General features: G+C 40.8%; 1 long non-coding RNA gene across 3 annotated transcripts in view; it reads right to left on the bottom strand.

Moving 5' to 3' along the window:
• LOC122554352 (uncharacterized) overlaps positions 1–20,598 on the bottom strand; it is a 59,399-nt gene that overhangs the window by 38,376 nt on the left and 425 nt on the right. For all 3 annotated transcript variants that reach the window (XR_006312970.2, XR_006312972.2, XR_006312971.2), the window contains exon 2: positions 19,630–19,785. This is a non-coding gene — a long non-coding RNA (uncharacterized LOC122554352). The remainder of the gene's footprint in view (positions 1–19,629; positions 19,786–20,598) is intronic.

Below are 20,598 nucleotides of genomic sequence, written 5' to 3' on the forward strand. Positions count from 1 at the left end.
GTGGTTGTGGTGCACTGTGCTCTTCACAACATTGTGCAAGTGTGAGATTTGGACCTGTCGGTGTAAGAAGATTTAGAGTTTCCAGAAATGAGGAATAAAGACTAGGAGGAGAGAGATGAGGAGGCAAACGCACCAGCAGTTGCTCACATTGCTACTCTTTTTAATGCAAGGTTCACTCAGCTTGACCAAAAGCATATGCAATATTGATTCTTTCTTACCACTAAACCCCCATTATGTCAATGATACAAAGAAGTCCTGCGAATATCCAACCATCCTTATGTTGATCCCTGTCAATTTATATCTTCCTATTCATTATCAAATAGGTGAGAAGATGACTTGCCACAATGCAAAGAAAATGGGGATGCTAGAAAAGTAAAATTTATCAACTCAACTAAAGAATAGAAACTTCAATTACAAAACCTTAAGCTTCCTTTCTATCACTTCTAAATGGAGAACCACTAAGACTTGAGAAGAGGTAAAAGTCATTACACAGACCTCTTTTCTGATTACCAAGATGTTTTCATCTGGATTTGGAACCATTAAGGACTCCACAAAGACTGCATCATTACATCGGCACTTGCAACCATGCAACATGAGGTAACACACACAGGTCCTGACTGGGGCAGCAGTGGTATTGGAGGCAACACACTTATTCTGAAGACAGACCCCTCATTAACTCTGCATTCATAGTCATTGAATTCAAAAAGGTTTCTCAGTGGATTAGATCATTTTTGCTGCTACTCAATGATTGTCCATTTTATTCATGATACTTGGGAGACAGGATTTGAGTCCAACCTAGAGGGGTGCACCTTTTGATGTAGATTCCTCTTTCTCTCCTGCCACTATCCTTTGCTCTTGCTCTCTCGTGATTTGAGAGTTACCAAGTGAAAACCCAACTTTACTCGTTTCACTGGAGTGCAAGTGCCTAAGTTGGCATATGCTAATTATATGATGATAAAATTATGGACCGGTTACAACACAGAAGGAGGGACTTTGGTCCAGTTGTACGTATTAGCTCTATAACAACACAATTAGCATTAGTTCAAGAAGGTAGCTCAGCACCACCTTGTCAAAGGCAACTCGAGGTGGGGAATAAATGTAGTAGTAGATTCGCCGACTTTAAGGACATTTAAATGGTCAATGGATAAACATATGGATGAAAATGAAATAGTTTAGACAGGATGGGCTTCAGATTGAGTTCACAGGTCAGTACAACATCAAGGGCTGAAGGGCCTATAATGTTCTATGTTCTAAATGCTGGCTTGGCTAATGGCATTCACATCCCACAAACAAGAAAACTTCATATAGCATGAAAATGAATCAATTTGTCTGAGGATATGACATCCAAAACATCCTTCAATTGTTGCAAAATAGACAAAGGCCCAAGCAAAGATGCAAGATATGAGACAACTAAGGTGCAAAGATGGCCTTTAATAGAGTTATGTGCCCTTCCTGTTGGATGTGGGAGATTAGGGAGAGTTTCCATGTTAGTAATGATTATATCTGCAGGAAGTATGCTTGGTTGTCAATCCTATTGGATTGCATGGCTCAGTTTGAGCGGCAGTTAGAGGCAATGAGTAGTTTACAGGAGCTGGGGGTGTGGTGGATGGCAGTTGCAAGAAGGGAGGAAAAACTGCAGATACAGTCAGGTGACCTTCAGGAAAGGTAGGAGAGGGAGGTAGGTGGTGCAGGAGTATCCTGTGGCTATCCCCATCTCAAACAAGTATGCTGTTTGGGAAAAATGTAGGCGGTGATGATGGACACTCAGGAGAATGTAGCACTGACAGCTCGGTTTCTGGTACCAAGACTGGCTCAAATGTAATTGGGATATGCTAGGTTCCAAGTGGTTGATTGTGATAGGGGACTCTCTGGTCAGAAGCACAAGACAGACATTTCTGCAGCTGACAGTGAGACATCAGAATGGTGTATTGCCTCCCTGGTGCCAGGATCAAGAATATCTCAGAGAGGGTGCAGAATATTCTCAAAGATGAGAGGGACCATAGGAGGTTGTTGTGCACATTGGAACTAATGACATAGGAAGAAATAAGGACATAATTCTGAGGAGAGAATGTTGGAAGTTAGGCAGGAATTTAAAAAGTTCCTCAAGGGTAGTAATATTAGGATTACTCCTGGTGCTACAAGCTAGTGAGGGTAGGAATAGGAGGATAGAGCAGATGAATGCCATGGCTGAGGACCTGGTGTAGGGGAGAATGATTCACATTTTTCGATTATTGGAATCTTTTCTGGGGTAGAAATAACTTGTATAAGAAGGACGGATTGCACCTGAATTGGAACTCATAGACTGGCAGGGAGATTTGCTTGAGCAGTTCAGGAGGATTTAAACTAGTAAGGTGGGTGTGGGGGTGGGGAGGAAGATAGTGAGGAAAGGGAGGAGTTTGAGACAGATACAGTTGGGAAAAGGAGTAAGTCAAACAGTCAAGAACCAGAGCAGAGAACGAGATAGGACTGTTAAACTGCATTTATTTCAATTTAAAAGGCCTAACAAGTAAGGCAGATGAACTCAGGGCATGGTTGGGAACATGGGACTGGGATATCATAGCAATTACAGACATGGCTCAGGGATGGACAGGATTGGCAGCTTAATGTTCCTGGATATAGGTACAATAGGAAAGATAGAAAGAGATGCAAGAGAGGAGGGGGAGTGGTATTTTTGATGAGGGATAACATTACTGCTGCACTTAGGAAGGATATTCCTGTGAATACGTCCAAGGAAGTTATTTGGATGGAACTGAGAAATAAGTAAGGGATGATCACCTTAATGGGATTGTAATTTAAAACCTCAATAGTCAGTGGGAAATTTAGAAACAAATTTGTAAGAAGATCTCAGTTATCTGTTAAAATAATAGTGTGTTTATGGTAGCGGATTCAACTTTCTAAACATAGACTGGGACTGCCATGGTGATAAGGACTTGGATGGAGAGGAGTTTGCTAAGTGTGCACATGAAAATTTTTTGATTCAGTATGTGGATGTACCTACTAGATAAGGTGCAAAACTTGACTTACTCTTGAGAAATAAACCAGGACAAATGACTGAGGTATCAGTGGGGGAGCAGTTTGAGGCCAGTGACCATAATTCTATTGGTTCCAAAGAAGTGATAGAAATGGATAGACCAGATCTAAAAGTTAAATTTCTAAATTTGAGGAAGGACAATTTTGACGGGATCAGGCAAGAACTTTCAAAAGTTGATTGATAGTGGATGTTCGCAGTTAAAGGGACAGTTGGAAAATGGGAAGCCTTCAGAAATGAGATAACAAGAGTCCAGAGATGGTATGTTCCTGATGATGAATAGCAAGGCTGGTCAGTGTAGGAAATGCTAGATGACCAGAGAAATTGAGGTTTTTGTCAAGAAAAAGAAGGAAGCATATATCAGGTAGAGGCAGTAGGGATTGAGTGAATCTCTAGAAGAGTATAAAGGCAGTAGGAGTATACAGGAGAGCAAAAAAGGGGGCATGAAACAGCTTTGGCAAATAGGATTAAGGAGAATCCAGAGGGATTCTACAAATACATTAAGGACAAGAGGGTAACTAAGGAGAGAATAGCGCCCCTTAAAGATCAGCAAGGCCACCTACATGTGGAACTGCAGGAGATGGATACTATAGAGAAGAATATGGAAGAAATAAAACTGGGAGATATAAATAGCGACATCTTGAAAAATGTCCATATTACAGTGGAGGAGGTGCTGGACATCTTAAAACGCATAAAGGTGGATAAATTCCTAGGACCTGATCAGGGGACCTGTGAACTCTGTGGGAAGTGAGGGAAGAGATTGCTGGGTCCTTTGCTGAGGCATTTGTATCATCAGTAGTCACAGGTGAAATGCCAGACGACTGGAGGTTGACTAATATTGTGCCACTATTTAAGAAAAGTCATAAGGAAAAGCCAGGGAACTATAGACTGGTGAGTCTGCCATCAGTAGTGAGCAGGTTGTTGGAGGGAATCCTGAGGGACAGGATTTACATGTATTTGGATAGGCAAGGACTGATTTAGGGATAGTCAACATGGCTTTGTGTGTGGAAAATCATGTCTCGTTAACTTGATTGAGTTTTCTTTGAAGAAGTAATGAAGAGGATTGATGAGGGTAGAGTGGTGAATGTGAGCTATATAGACTTCAGTAAGGTATTCGACAAAGTTCCTCATGGTAGATTGGTTAGATCACATGGAATACAGGGAGAATTAGCTATTTGGATACAGAACTGACTTGAAGGTAGAAGACAGAGGGTGATGGTGGAGAGTTGTTTTTCAGACTGAGATCAGCAGTGTGCCACAAGGATCGGTGCTGGCTCCATTGCTTTTTGTCATTTATATAAATGGTTTGGATGCAAACATAGTTAGTAAGTTTGCAGCTGACAGGTAAAATTGGAGGTTAGTGGACAGTGAAGAAGGTTACCTCAGAGTTCAACAGGATCTTGATCAGATGGGCCAATGGGGCGAGGAGTGGCAGATGGAGTTTAGTTTAGATAAATGCAAGGTACTGCATTTTGGAAAGGCAAATTAAAGCAGGACTTATACACTTAGTGATAAGGTCCTAGGGAATGTTGCTGAACAAGGAGACCTTGGAGTGCAGGTTCATATTTTCTTAAAACTGGAGTTGTATGAAGATAGGAGAGTGAAGAAGGTGTTTGGTATGCTTGCCTTTATTGGTCAGTCCATTGTGTATAGGAGTGTATGCAATTCGGGTCTCCCTCCTTTTGGAAGGATGTTGTGAAACTTGAAGGGGTTCAGAAAAGATTTACAAGGGTGTTGCGATGATTGGAGGGTTTGAACTACAGGGAGAGGCTAAATAGGCTGGGTCTACTTTCCCTGGAGCATCGGAGGCTGAGGGGTGACCTTATTGAGGTTTATAAAATCATGAGGGGCATGGATAAGGAAAATAGGCAAGGTACTTTCCCTAGGGTGGGGGAGTCCTGAACTAGGGGTGTAGGTTTAGGATGGGAGGGGAAAGATATAAAAGGGATCTAAGGGTCAACGTTTTCATGCAGAGGGTGGTGTGTGTGTGGAATGGGCTGCCAGAGGAAGTGGTGGATGCTGGTAGAATCACAATGTTTAAAAGGCATCTGGATGGCTCTATGAATAGGAAAGGTTTAGATGAATATGGGCCAAATGTTGGCAAATGGAACTAGATTTATATAGGGTATCTGGTCGGCATGAGTTGGACCAAAGGGTCTATTTCCGTTCTGCATATCTCTATGACTATGGCTCTAATAGATAACAACATTGCAAATTAACTCTACAAAGGCCATCAAAGTTTACAATTCATTGTCGTTCAGATTTCACTGGATTGAGTGTTCAAATCAAGTCAATATGACTGAATACTGTATGACTTGCATGTTGTTGATGTTTAATTATCACCTGATAGCTGGGTGTTTCCCAGTTCCCACCTCCATCGCTCAAAAGTATTAAGCAGTCACCGATCCCTCGACTCTTCAGCTGCATTGTAAATTGCAAAATTTATGGAAGCCCACTTCTGTGTCTTCATCTCTCCTTTGTGTTCTATGTTCCTTTTTTCTTACAACAGAGGAAAAAAACACAATGATCATTTAATGTTATCGAATGTATTCCCCAAGTGGACTACCTTGCCAAAGTATGGGTTGGGTGTCAGTGGTGGATAGAAACATGGGGATGTGAGGAAGTGCATCTCATATCTTTCAGCTTCACTGGGGTATTTGTGCATGTAATAGAAGTTGATGGATGTCAGAGAAGTACACACATATGAGGTAAGGGATTCTGAGTGGATGTGGTGCGCATGGATTTTAGCAAAGCGTTTGATAAGGTTCTCTGTGGTAAGCTCATTGAGAAAGTAAGCAGGATGAGAACTGGGCTGAGAAGTGGCAAATGGAATTCAACCTGGATAAGTGTGAAGTGATTCATTTTGGAAAGTTGAATTTGAATGCAGATTACAGGGTTAAAGGCAGGATTCTTGACAATGTGGAGGATCAGAGAGATCTTGGACTCCACACCATAGATCCCCCAAAGTTGGCACCCAGGTTGATAGGGTTGTTTAGAAGGCGTACAGTGTGTTACTGGGGTTATGCTGCAGCTCTGTAAAGCCCGGGTTAGACCACACTTGGAATATTGTGTTCAGTTCTTGTCACCTCATTCTAGAAAGGATGTGGAAGCTTTAGAGAGAGTGCAAAGGAGATTTACCAGGCTGCTCCCTGGACTGGAGGGCATGTCTTCTGAAGAAAGGTTAAAGGAGCTTAGGGCTTTTCTCATTGGAGTGAAGAGGGATGAGAAGCGACTTGATAGAGGTGTACAAGATAATGAGATGCATAGATGGAGTGGATAGCCAGAGATTTTTTCTCAGAGTGGAAATGGCTATCACGACAGGACATAATTTTAAGCCATTTGGAGGAGGGTTTAGGGGAGATGTCAGAGGTAGGTTCTTTACACAAAGAGTGGTAGGTGCATGAAGAGTCAGAGACAATAGGGACATTGGTTCTTGGATAGGCACATGGATAATAGTAAAATGAAGGGTGTGTAGATTAGTTTGATCTTAGAGTAGGATAAAAGGGCAGCACAACATTAAGGGCTGAAGGGCCTGTATCGTTCTATGTTTCTGAGTAGTGATGTGATGTAGGAAGTTAGACAGTCATAGAGTTTTTACGGCATGGAAAGAGTCCCTTGAGGCCATCAAACATCTATCTATTCTAATCCCATTTTCCAGTTTTTAGCCCATAGCCTTGTATGCTGCTGCATTTCAATTTTACATCTAGATAGTTTTTAAATATCTTGGGAATTCCCACCTCTACCACCCTTTTAAGTACTGAATTCCAGATACCTGCAACACTCTGGGTGAAATATAATTTCCTCATTTCCCCTCTACACCTCCTGCTCTTTACCTTAAAACTGTGCTCCCTGTTATTGACCCCTCTCTGGAGTGAAAAGGTTCTCCCTATCTACCCTGCTATTCTCCTCGGAACTTTTTATACATCAATCAGATACCAACCCCCTCTGCTCTAAGGAAAACAATGCCATATTATCTAGTCTGTTTTCATAGTTGAATTGCTCCAGCCCAAACTGTTGAATCTCTTCTGCAGTTTCTATACTGTCATCATATTGTTCCTGCAGTGTGGTGAACAGAAATGCACACAGTACTTCAGCTATGGCCTAACTAACATTATAAACAGTTCCATCATAACTTCCTTTCACTTTCTCTCTATATCTTTTGATCTCCTTAATTCTAAGAACTATGTCTAACTCCTTCTTGAAAACATTCAATGTGCTGGCCTCAGCTGCTTTCTGTGGCACAGAGTTCAACAGGCTCAGCGCTATCTGAGTAAAGAAAATCTTGAGAGCCTCCTCTCAAAGAAGGTAGACATGCAGCATGGAATTTATCATATTCTCCAATGTACCAGCTGAGCCTTGGTCAAACTGAGGAGAAAGACTATTTGAGAATGAGGGTCTCAGAACTGGAGTAGATTAAAGTTTCCCAGGTAGCACTGATCCCCGACCTCCTATAATGTTTCAGAGTCTCGGCTGACCGACAGCAGGCATCTCAAAGTACTGTGGTGGTTCCAGGAGCGCCTTTGCAAGATTGTTCAAATCTGCTGGCATGAAAAGTGGTCCAACAACAGCATCCTCACCCAATAAAACTTGCCCATCATCAAGGTGGTAATCACTCAGAACCAACTCTATTGGGTGGGACATGAGTTCGACACCAGAATTGGACATAGTAGCAGACTGTCAGGGTTACAGCAGGAAGCACTTTAGGTACTCTGCCAATTCTGCCTTTGTGTGAGTGATGGTAGGGTGGGTGTTAAATATTCAAGTTTAATTTTTTTTAGTTCTTTAGTGCACAGCTCCTGCTGTTAATCATTGTTTACTCAAGTCTTATACCTGTCATTAACTCAATGTATTCTTGAGTAAATTCCTGCCTTAACACAGAGCACGAAGCCTAAATGTTTGCCTTTAAGTCAATAACAGAGGCATTCTCGAATGGATCAGGGCAGCATAACTCTGCCCATTGAAGTTTAAAATTCTCAGGTAAGTATTGCATGTGTGTATTGGTTGGGATTTGCTTGGACCAATAAGGAGATACCAACCTGATTTACAGAATTACCAAATGTGGTTTGATGTCAAATCTTGTCAGATAATGATTCTGAGAAGCTCCTAATGACACAAACTATTTTAAAATGTATATGCAAATGCAAGTTGCAGCTTTGTGGACTAAAATGAGTTTGCTTTGGTTGTAACATTTCCACTTTCATTTAGTCACTCTTCAGTTCACTCTGCAGCATAAATACAACACTCAGCAGTGATTGTGAGGTTCAAGAATTTGTTTAGCTCAGTGAAATACCTCAATAACTTTCATTTTTGAGTCCTTGTGTTTGTGATAATTGTTGCAATTGATGGTGAATACAGCAAGCATTGGAATTTGTTTCATAGTTGATGAATCTAGAAGATGTCTTTGTATAATAGTAGAACCCTTTCAGGACAACATGAGACTACTCAGTGCATCACACCTGTGCCAGCTCTTCAAAAACATTATCCAGTAACCTGCTTTTGCCCAGAACTCTGTAAAATCTTTTATTTTCAAGCATATATTCGCTCCCATTTTGAAAATTTGTATTGAATCTACTCCTGTCATCCTTTCTGTTCTACACTTGGATCATAACAACTCAACATTTCTCCTTATCACCGCCTTAGTTTCTTTATCCAATTATCTTAAATCTGTGCCATCTGGTTACCTTGAGCAACTGCACGAAATCTCTCCACATAAGTGAACTCCCTCATTGCTAGTTTGTTGTTTGAATTACTTTACAAGGTTTTAAAAATCTATTTATATAAACATCATCCTTACCTCTAGTTTATATCCAACAACTTTGAATTATTGCATATGCAAACTTCAGGTCACATGGATTCTGAGTAAACAATCACTGAGCAAACAATCACCAACAAAACGAGTTGCAAAGACAGGCAGAACCAATTCAGTTACTAAAAATTACTTTTGTAAATCTTATTGCCCTTCCTGGCCAAATATACTCAGGTAGAACAATGCGGAGCTCTTGTGGTGCAGTGGTAGTATCCCTAACTCTGAGCCAGGAGACCTGGGTTCAAGATCTACATCCTGCAGAAGTGTGTTGTCACACATCCGAACAGGCAAGTGTAGCAAAATACAATTTACAAACATAAATGTGTTAAATTGATGAAAGGTATGTTAAACTGAGCCAACTTCTGTTAGAAATGTGCATGGTAAGGAATTGCCATGAGATCTGATGGGCAGAATTTCATCAGTGCTTTGGAGGTTGCCTTGGAGGATAAGGATTTGAGAAGGCCTGAAACTAGCATTTACTTTCTCCGGACTCACCTTAAAGGCAAGTTGAGAAATTTCGGAAATGGAATGTGTTTTTCAACGAGTAATCACCTTGTGGTGCAGTGGTAGTATCCCTAACTCTGAGCCAGAAGACCTGGGTTCAAGATCTACCTGCTGCAGAAGTGTGTTGTCACACATCTGAACAGGCAAGTGTAGCAAAATACAATTTACAAAAATGAACTCCCTCATTGCTAGTTTGTTGTTTGAATTAATTTACAAGGTTTTAAAAATCTATATATATAAACATCATCCTTACCTCTATATCCAACAACTTTGAATTATTGCATATGCAAACTTCAAGTCACATGGATTCATTTAGCTCAAATACTATTTTCACGAAACAGCAATAAACCACAACTGTTCAGTTAAGAGTACCTACCAATGACTGAGTAACAAGAAAACCCAAAGCTACTAATTTAGTACTGAGTAAACAATCACCAACAAAACAAGTTGCAAGGACAGGCAGAACAAATTAAGTCACTAAAAATTACTTTTGAAAATCTCGTTGCCCTTCCTGGCCAAATATACTCAGATGGAACAATGTGGAGCTCTTGTGATGCAGTGGTAGCATCCCTAACTCTGAGCTAGGAGACCTGGGTTCAAGATCTACATCCTGCAGAAATGTGTTGTCACACATCCGAACAGGCAAGTATAGCAAAATACAATTTACAAACATAAATGTGTTAAATTGATGAAAGGTATGTTAAACTGAGCCAACTTCTGTTAGAAATGTGCATGGTAAGGAATTGCCATAAGATCTGATGGGCAGAATTTCATCAGTGCTTTGGAGGTTGCCTTAGAGGATAAGGATTTGAGAAGGCCTGAAACTAGCATTTACTTTCCCTGGACTCACCTTAAAGGCAAGTTGAGAAATTTCGGAAATGGAATGTGTTTTTCAACGAGTAATCACCTTGCTATTTCACTGACGAGCTCAGTCCTCACAATTGTTAGTCTATTGTTGAAGGCACTTTTCAGATAGCATTTTCACTGCTTGACAGGTGATTGCTAACTTATTTGAAAGCATTTCACCTATCTAGTGTTTTACTCACCTTCATTGCCTTGCTGTCAGCCTTCTGCATGGCATCAGAACAGTCTATGTAGCTCTGCTGTCCACCTGAAGATCAGGAGCAGAACTCATATAAGCTCCAATTTCTCCATACAGTAACAAAATTAATACCAGCAGTAGCACCAGCTGATTTCTCCTAAGCCACATGCACCTCGAAAGGGCAAATGAAACAGAATCCAACTGGAAGGAGGTGACACACCCAACACAGGGTTTACAGCAGATGATCAGCTCTTTTGACATCTCCACAAAAGCCTCAAGGTCTCCCAGTAGTTTGCTGCTGACATTTTTTTTCATTCACAGGATGAAGGCGTCGCTAGCTAGGGAGCATTTATTGCCCATCCCCCTCAGGGGCCAGTTAAGAGTCAACCACATTGCTGTGGATCAGGAGTCACATGTAGGCCACACCAGGTTAGGATGGCAGTTTGCTTCCTGAAAGGACATTAATGAACCACCCGAGTTTTGCTGACAATCAACAATGGATTGATGGTCATCGTTAGATTCTTAATTCCAGAAATTTATTGACTTCAAATTCCACCATCTGCCATCCAGGATTCAAACCCAGGTCCCCAGACATTATCTGGATCTCTGGATTAACTACTAGGCCATCACCTCCCCTGGAGTGAGGATGCCTCCACAGTACACCACTGCCAGTGCTGACAAGGTACTTACAATTTGGAGGGAAATCAACCACATTCATGTCTCTGCCTCTGCCTAAAGTTGTGTGCTGCCTTCATTTGAAAGGTGTGAGAGTAACAAATTAAAAGACTGAATTCATGGTCTGAAGCTGGTAAACTCAGTTGAGTGCAGAGAGTGTAAAGTGCCTAAATGGAACATGAGCAACTGTTCCTCCAGGAAACACTGGGCTTCATTGGAACATGCAGCAGACCCAGGACCGAAATGTGATCTTGGAGCAAGATGACGCACTAAAATGACAAACATTTGGAAGATCAGAATCATGCTTGCACACAGGGTGAAGGTGTTCTGCAAAGCAGTCACCCAGTTTGTACCCAGTATGAAGTTGGGTCCCACCAGCATTGAGGAGACTGCATTGTTAACAGCAAATACAGTAAATGAGATTAAAAGAAATACAAGTAAATCACTGCTTCACCTATAATTTGTGTTTAAAGCCCAGACAGTGAGAAGGGATGGGTAAAATGGCAAGTGGTAGTATGGGAAATAGAGGAGATATTGGGAGTGATAGAAGTGTGAATCAGGATGTTATTGAGAGAATGGTTCCTATGGAATGCTGACGGGGCACAGAAGGAGGAAAATGTCTTCGTATTGGTACTGTGCTGGAGGTATCAAAGATATTATCGGATGATCTTTGAATTCAGAGGCTGGTGGGGTAGAAAATGAAAATAAGGGATGTTATCACACTTCTGGAAACACAGTTTAGGGCCTTGGCCAATATGGGGGAGGGGGGGGGTGACTCCTTGCTTGGAGTAAAGGGAGACATGTTCACCAAAGTCCTGATCGTCTGATCTAATTTTTTTTAATGACCCAGTGTCATTTTTCTCATAATGTTTCTTGTACCATCTAGAATCATACAGTGCAGAAAAGGCCCTTCGGTCAATTGAGTCTGTACCGACAATAACTACCACTAAAGGCATGGTAATCCCAACTTCCTGCGCTTGTCCCTGTATCCTTGAATGTTATGTTATTTCAAGTGCTCACCTAAATATGTTTTAAAGGTTGTAAGGTTTCCAGCCTCCATTACCTTCCCAGGCAATACATTCCAGATTCTCACCATTCTATGAAAATGTTTTTTCTTGGTCGGCCTGGATGAACTGGAATGAAGGGTTTATTGCCATGCTGTATGACTCTATGACCCTCTAAAGCCCCTTTCCCTTCCCCTGAAACTGTCCCCTTAATGATTGACCCCCTCAAGGGGAACAGCTGCTCCCTACTCATCCTGTACATACCCCTCATAACCTTATACACCTCAATTTCCCCCTCCAAGTCTGCTAAAGGAAACAAACCAAGCCTTATGTAATCTCTCCTTATGGCTCATTTGCTTGGCATGTTTAATTACGTTAAAGATGCTATACAAATGTAAGTTGTTTCTATCCTTGGGAGAGTTCACTTTACTATAGCACCATGAAATCCTACGGTCGAGCCTCCATATGAGTGAGACATGTGGGACAGCATTCCCTGATCTCCTCTCCAATAATATAGTTGTTGAAGACTGAAATATCCAAGTGCTATGAGCTTTTCTGAATCAAGTCCTATTTGCTTTAATTGGGACTCATTCCTTTGGTGGAATGCATGCTTGATCCCATTCTCCTTCTATAACTGATGGGGAGTTTGGAAATGGGCAAATAATTATGATTTGATTTGGTTTGCTCTAGTAAAGAACGAATTTCAGACATGTTGTTCGGGGAGTTGGATTCCATTCGCAAAGATGGACCAAATGTGTCATGACTTCAATTGATAAACTTCTATGCTCACATCTCTAAAACCTTTAATTTCTCTGGCTTACAAATGAGCAAGGAGCAAGGATAGACAATTTGGCCCTTCCAGCCTGCACCATTATTCAATAAGATCATGATTGAACTGATTGTAACCTCAAACCCACATTCCTGCCCACTGCAGGTAACCTTTCACCCCCTGCTGTACTAGAATCTTGCTCTGCCTTATAAATATTCAAGGATTGTGCTTCCATCTTTCTACATCGAGAGTTTCAAAGACTTATGACCCTTAGGTTAAAAAAAATGCCTCGTACATATCAAACGGGTGACCTTTCTTTTTAATACAGTGAGCCCCAGTTCTTGCTTTTCCTATGGGAAAAACATTTCTCCATATCTAACTTGTCAGTGCTCTCAAGGTTCTTATGTTTCACTCAAATTGCCTCTTATTTTTCTTCGGCAGATATCGGCCTAGCCTGTTCAATCTTCCTTCAGAAGATAACCTGACCATTCCAGATATTGCTCTGGCAAACCTGATCTAAACTGCTTCCAAGTCATTTACATTGTTCTGTAAACACATGACCAACATTAAACACAATACTCCGCGCTGTAAAACTCACTACTTTTGTATTAAATTCCCTTGCAATAAATTATCATGTTATGTTAATTTTCCCAGTTACTTGCTATACCTGCATACTAACCTTTTGTGATTCATACACCAGAACAAGCAATTTCCTCTATATTTCAGAGCTCTGCAATATCACATAATTAAGATAACTTGCTGCTTTTTTTCATTCTTCCTGCCAAAATGGACTATTTTACATTTTTCACATTGCATTCCACCTGCTAAATATTTGCTCGCTCACTCACTTCACTTAGCTTAATCTTTTTGCACCTTTCCATGTTTTCCTCACAACTTACCTATTCCTACCTATCTTTGTGCTGCCAACAAATTTGGCAACCATACCTTTAGTCCCTTCAGCCAAGCCATGTATATAATTTGTAAGCATCTGAGGTCCCAGCATATATTCTTGTGACATTTCACCCATTATACCTTGCCAATTTAAAAAGACCAATACTTAAAGACATTTGCATGACTGTGATGTATTTGAAGAAATAAGCATAGGCAGAAATAAGGTTCTGAGCAGTTTGGCAGGCTTAGAACTAGATAAATCTCCAGGGCTGGATGAAAGGTATCTAAGGCTATTGAGTGAGGCAAAGGAGTACTGGCAATAATTTTCAATTCCTTTCTGGCTACTGTCCTGTGGCTGGAGGACAGCCAGTGTGGTAGCTTTATTCAAGAAAGGAACAAAGGATATTTCAAGGATTACAGTCCAACAATAGTGGTGAGGAAACTATTGAAAGCAATTCTGAAGGACTTAATCTGTACTTAATCAAGAACAGTCAGCATGGTTTTGTTCAGGAAAGATCATATTTGATCAACTTGATTGAATTTTTTTTTGATGAGGTAACCAGATATGTAGATGAGGGAAATGCATTTGCCATAGTAAACTTCGACTTCACCAAGGCTTTTGATAAGGTCCTGTGTGGAAGACTGATAACAAAGGTAAGACCCCATGAAGTCCAAAGAAATTTGACTAATTGGATCCATAATTGGTTGAGTGACTGTGATGGCTGAGGGGTGCTTTTGTGAGTGAAGCCTATATCTGGTAGGGATCCACAGGGATCATTGTTGAGACCCTTGCTGTTTGTGGTATATCTAAATGATTTAGACTCGATTGTAGGAGGATTGATCAGAAAGTGATGATGTGAACATTGGTGCAGAGTGTTGGATTACAGGAGATTAGCCTTAGTATGGGCTGGTCAGATGGCCTCATCAGTGGTCAATTGTATTCAATTTGGATAAGTGTAAGGTGATGCACTTTGGCAAGACAAACAAGGTAAAGGAAAACACAATGAACAGTATGACCCTGGGATGCACTGAGGATCAGATTAGTGTGCTTGTCCACCAGTCCCTTCAGGTGGATAAAGTGGTTAAGAAGGCATATGGTATACTTGCCTTTATTAACCGAAGCATAGAGTTTTAAGAGCAGGGAGTTTGTTAGAAGTAACAAAAAGTTAGAATATCGTGAGCAATTTTGGGATCCACACTTATGGGAGGGATGTGATTTGGAGATGCCGGTGATGTTTTACTCTACCTTGTGGGTATGGCTTTTGAATCTGGCATTTATATATGATTACACTGGAGAGGATGCAGAGGACATTTACCAAGATGTTGCCTGGGCTAGAGAGTTTCAGTTATGAACAATGATTGGATAAACTTGGGTTGTTTTCCTTGGAACAGAGGAAACTGAGGAGAGACATGATTGCAATGTCTAAAATTATGAGGAGCTTCGACCTGAAGAAGCTTTCCCTCTTGGAAGAGTGGTCAATGAAAAGGGACCTTAGATTTAAAGTGAGGGACATGAGATTTAGAAGGGATGAGGAAAAGATTTTTCACCCAGAGTGTGCTGGGAATCTGGAAATCACTGCCTATAAGGGTGGTAGAAGCAAAATTTAATTTTAGTTTCAGTAATTTAACACCTCCGTATTTCCTATTATTAATTCTCCATACTCACTTCCTCGCTTCTAATGCTCATTTTGTTAACTTTTAAAAAAATATTTTTATGTTTCTGACTGGCTTTTCTCCTGTATGCTAATATTTCAGGTTTTTTTTGCTTATTTTTGCTTTGGTTTATATTCTGTCAAATTTTCTCAGCTACTACCTGCCTTTGCACAGTATATGTTTTTCTTTAACTTTAATACTATCTTTAATTATTTAAGTGAACCATGGTAGTTCCATCCATTAGGATCCATCTCACTTGTTGCAATGTATCTACTCTGTGTATTTTGCAATATCCAATTAATGCATTTTTATTACATTCAAAATTGCACTTAAACAAACTAAATGTTTTTTTCCCTCACAAAATCACCATGACATTTTTGTTTTTTAAGTACTAACTAGTAATCATCAATGTGAGTAGATATTTACATGCAAAGCCTGTTAAGGTCAATGCAAAACATCAAAAGTGAGAGGGAAGTAGAGTGTGCGAAGGGGTTAAATCAAAATGAAGTTGGTTGGGGAGATTGTATCATCATGGTGCCCACCACTCTGTAAAAGCATCAAGCATATTGGTGCCCACCCTGTGCTTCCTCTCTAAGAACAACTGGGCACAGTCACAGAAATGACCCTCTTCATAGCCTGCTGCTCAGACCTGTTAATGGCCAACTTGGCCTGGCTCAAGAATAGACCCATGAGGAGGTCCTCTGACTTGCCAACATCCCTCCATAGAGGATGCCCAAAGATCAGGAGTGTGGGGATGAAATGCAACAAAAGGTACTATAAAATGTTTTTGAAATTATGAAAAAGGGAGTGCAATCACCTCGAACCAATATATACATGATCTGGAGACTCCAGACTTTTGCAAAATGAACAATTGATCTGGGAGTCCATGATTCACCACAATTGTATGGGACTGCTGCACACAACAGCCTCCAATCCAGGTCCCTATGCAAAATAGGAGGATTTCATTAAGAGAGCCCTCCACTGGAGATCCCCACTGTTCAGTGGTAAATAAGAACGCCAAGGTATGTCTGGGCGGCAGATAAAGGAATCAAAGTGGATGGTGTTCAGCAGCAGCCTTTACAAAATAACACCTCTTTGCAAGGTGGAGGACGGCTGTTTTAAGTACATCTCTCTAACTCTTATGACTCTAAATGTATGCCATTGCATCTCCATTAAATCCAACCTTTAACCTAATTTGCCAATTCACATTAGTCAGTCCCTCTACTGTATCCATAATTGCTCTTGTTCAAATTATAAAAATAATCTCTGACCCCTCCTCCCTTTCTCAAACTAATTGTAAATTCAGTCTTATTATCATTGTTGCCAAATAGGGGTGCCTTCACTAATGAGATCATTAATTAATCCTATTTTGTTGTACAGTATCAGGTCTAAGTATAACCTGCTCTCTAGAATATGGTGTTCCAAGAAACTATTACAAAAACATTCTATGAACTCTTCACCGAGGTTTCCTTGGTCCATTTGACTTTTCCAATTTAAATGTGGATTAAAACCTCCCATGATTACTGCCGTACCTTTCTAAAAATCTCCCATTATTTCATCCTTTATGCTCCACCCCAATAAGTAGAACGTTCACAAACGATTTGATAATGATAAAGGTGTTATTTCCCATCTCCACCCAAAATGTTTCCTCATTCTGGTATCCTAGATTTAGATCACCCTTATGAATGTGCTGATATTATCATTAAATAACAAAGCATCCCTCCAATTTTGTCTAGCTCTACTCTTCAAGAGTCAAGTTCCTATCCATCTCATTCTGCAACAATGATTCAGCAATAGTTACCAGGTCGTACTTATTTATTTCTATTTGCACTCTCAGTTCATCTGTTTGTTTCAAATGCTAAGTGCTAATCTTGGATTTGTATTCCTTATCCTTTCTTATCATGGTCTGTGTATCTTTTTTTGTATTACTACAAATACAATGCAAAATTTGGACTTGGCTCTGGCCTCTGATTAACCAGATTTTCTCCAATTTGAATATTTGCTCCCATTAATTAATTTGAACTCCTCACTATTTCCCTTGTTATGTGCCTTGAAAGAATACTGTCCCTAGGACAACTCAGATTGATTCACTTTGCCAGATTTATGCCAGTGTCCCAAGTACAAGAAACCATCAATCCCACCTAATCTTTGAGCCATGCATTCAACTTTGTTATCTGATCTGTCTTAAGCAACACAAGTAATAAACCAAAGTTTCTCCACATAATTATATGCATTTCTGGTACCATTCTCAAACTGAACACATGCAGGAAATTTTGACAGGCAAGGAGAAAATATAAAGTTTAAATACCTTAAACATGAGGTTGGATTGCGATCGAAGCATTATCCCATTTGGGTTGAAATCACCACTCCTCTCACTACAATGTATGAGCAGTACCTTATATCTCTTAAGATAAGCAATATGATCAGCATCTCCAGTAATGAGGGTAAGAAGCAGAAACCGGTGCAGCTTATAGGAGTGATGTCCCCAGCACATGGCAAATTGAGGCACTCTCAAATTATTTAGGTACCTGAATTGTAAAGCATTCCACTCCCTTAATTTTCAGCTAATTTATAACTATCAACTGCAAAGTTATCATGCATGTCTCTACCAGATATCCATAGCATTGAAATGACCCCTTCATTCTTAGACCATCTCAACTTCTGCATGTTTTCTGTCTATCCTAAAATTTGGAAACAAAGAATACCCACTTAAGAACTCACTGGGGTTAGCAACCATGAGCTCTACCACTATAACACATGAGAGAGGAATCTAACTGTCTGATCTCACAATGTCTTTGCTTATAGATGGGTGCCATCACAGGCTCCCTGAATTGACAGAATCCATTGACAGTAGTCAACTCTTAAGTTCCTCTATTTTTGCACTGGTACATCTGTCTAAACAAGAACGTTGTCCTCTGACCTCTGGAATAGGGTATCTGTAACCTGCCTGATGGTTTGATGAACTGCTGTATGTGAAGCACAGAAGAAAAAACCTTGAGTAGCCTATTCAGCCCATTGAGAACATAATGGCTGATCTCATGTCCTGAAACTGTGTAACCCTTAGTTCTGGACCCCACAACCCCGGAAACATCATTCCTGCATCCAGTTTGTACTGCACTGTCAGAGTTTCTTTCTTATTGAAAATATATATTCATTAAAAAAATCTATAATTACATACAAAGGGTTCTTAATCTGTTCCATGAAGACTTCCTGGTAGTGTAGAGCAGTTGGATCCAATTGCAGATTTCCTCGCCAAAAACAATTTTGGAGTGCATGACCCATCTTCACCACCCCCCCCCCCCCCCCCCCCCAACACTCTTTTCCCGAGCTTTGTACTTGGTGTCCCTGTGGTTGTCGTCCAGTGGAAGCTGGCTTGGGTGACTGCAGTGGCACAGGCTCAGGGAATGATCACACACAACCCATCAAGAGTACCTCAAACCTGATGACCAGGTTTTTGTCTGCAATGGAAAGGGAGCAGTGCTCCTGTCTGCCCAGTTTCTGCCTCACCTTGGCAACATGCTCCTTTCACGTTTTAGTGCACACTGTTGCCATATTCCCAGCTCCTTCGGATAATCTGGTCTGATGGTGAAGAGATCCCTTCTCTTTGAGGTGTCACCCAGATACACAGCTGATCCTTGAAATGTCATGGCAATGGTGAGCTTGGTAGCTGCAGGTTAAGGGGCTATCTTGGGATCATTCTGGCCTCAGGTCATTGAGGTCCAGAATGAAAATATCAAAGACTAAATGCTCAGATCAGTGCATTCTCTGACATGCAGATCATTGATTCTTGGCCAGCTAAACAAATGTCAAGGGCAGCATCTTCTTCCCTGTGTCGCCCCTCGTTATGTTCAGTTGACTTCCTCGCAACCTGGAGGAGGTGTCTGCTGAAGCTCCTCCTCAAACTATGCAATCCAAGTGTCAGGGTGGCCTGCTCCCAATTTCTACTCCCTCAGCAGACTCAATTGTTCACTTCAGTTTCCTCTATCAGCCTCTGCTGTCCAAGTGTAATCTCACCCCTCTCAGAAGTCCTCTGACTCACTGCTCAGAAATACAAACTTGTCAGTGCAGCAGTGGCAACACAATGCCATTGGTTGAGCGGTTCTGTATTTCTCAAATCTATTGGCGAGTTTATACATTTGCTCTCATGGCTCCCTGTTTTGCTCGCGACAATGCACCCAAAAAATGCCCCAGAGAATACCTATTGCCCATTCCTGCTATTTGAAAGTTTAAGTTGCTTCTCGGAGGCCTGTTAATTACCTTCTCACAACTTCAACACTTCGTTAATGGAGCTGTGCAGGTTGTCAGCTTGCTCTCACTTGTCCTTTTACAATTCGCTTTGCGTTTTGACAACGTCTGAACTGCGTGACGCTCATCAGAGAGTTTCAGTGTAAAAAAAATGAAAAACTGTGGGGGCTGGAAATCAGAAACAAAAACAGAAATTGCTGTGAGATCAGTGGAGAGAAAGCAGAGTTAACATTTCTACAGGGAGTTTCGGTGGGGTCTCGCACCCTGATACTGTATTCAGTCTTGCCATGAATGAATTTTAAAAATCACATAGTACTTTAAGTGGAAAATTCTTTGCGTGCGAGTAAATCAATATATATTTGCTTACCAACAATTAGTGCAAAATGTTGCACGCCTCTTTTCACAAAGTTTGCAATTTTCTAGCAGTTAGGAATACTTTAATGAAACAGATAACAATGTTAGCTCACGGAAGAGCTCCCCCCTCCTAACGATTCTGAGATGTTCCTCATCCTTTGTCGTGTTGTCCTCGGATGCTGCCTGAACTGCTGTGCTCTTCCAGCACCACTAATCCAGAATCTGGTTTCCAGCATCTGCAGTCATTGTTTTTACCTTTGTCGTGTTGTGCCAAGTTGCTGTTGCTTGCTTCTCTTAGTCTGGAGTGGACATTCAATCGGCCAATCTAACGGAGATTTCTGCCTCTCCAGCACCACGCCCACCCATTGTAAAATTTGGTTATCTTACTTGTAGTAACGGTTAAAAGCAAACATAGAAACTGCTCTCCGTTTTTTGTCTTCCCATTTTACCAAGCTACAAAAATAGTTATAATGCACATACGCGCTCTCGCCTTGCGAACACGTAAAGAGATCGTATGTCTTCTTTTAAATTTAGAAAATAAATATGTAATATTGCAGCTTTTACATTAGCCACAAGTTGTTAACAGATTGGACAAGTGATCCAAAGTTAACGTGAATATCACCACAG

The sequence above is a fragment of the Chiloscyllium plagiosum genome, unplaced genomic scaffold (assembly GCF_037043375.1).
Source record: "Chiloscyllium plagiosum isolate Xiang-an unplaced genomic scaffold, Cpla_swu_hap1 HiC_scaffold_9, whole genome shotgun sequence".
Lineage (NCBI taxonomy): Eukaryota > Metazoa > Chordata > Chondrichthyes > Orectolobiformes > Hemiscylliidae > Chiloscyllium > Chiloscyllium plagiosum.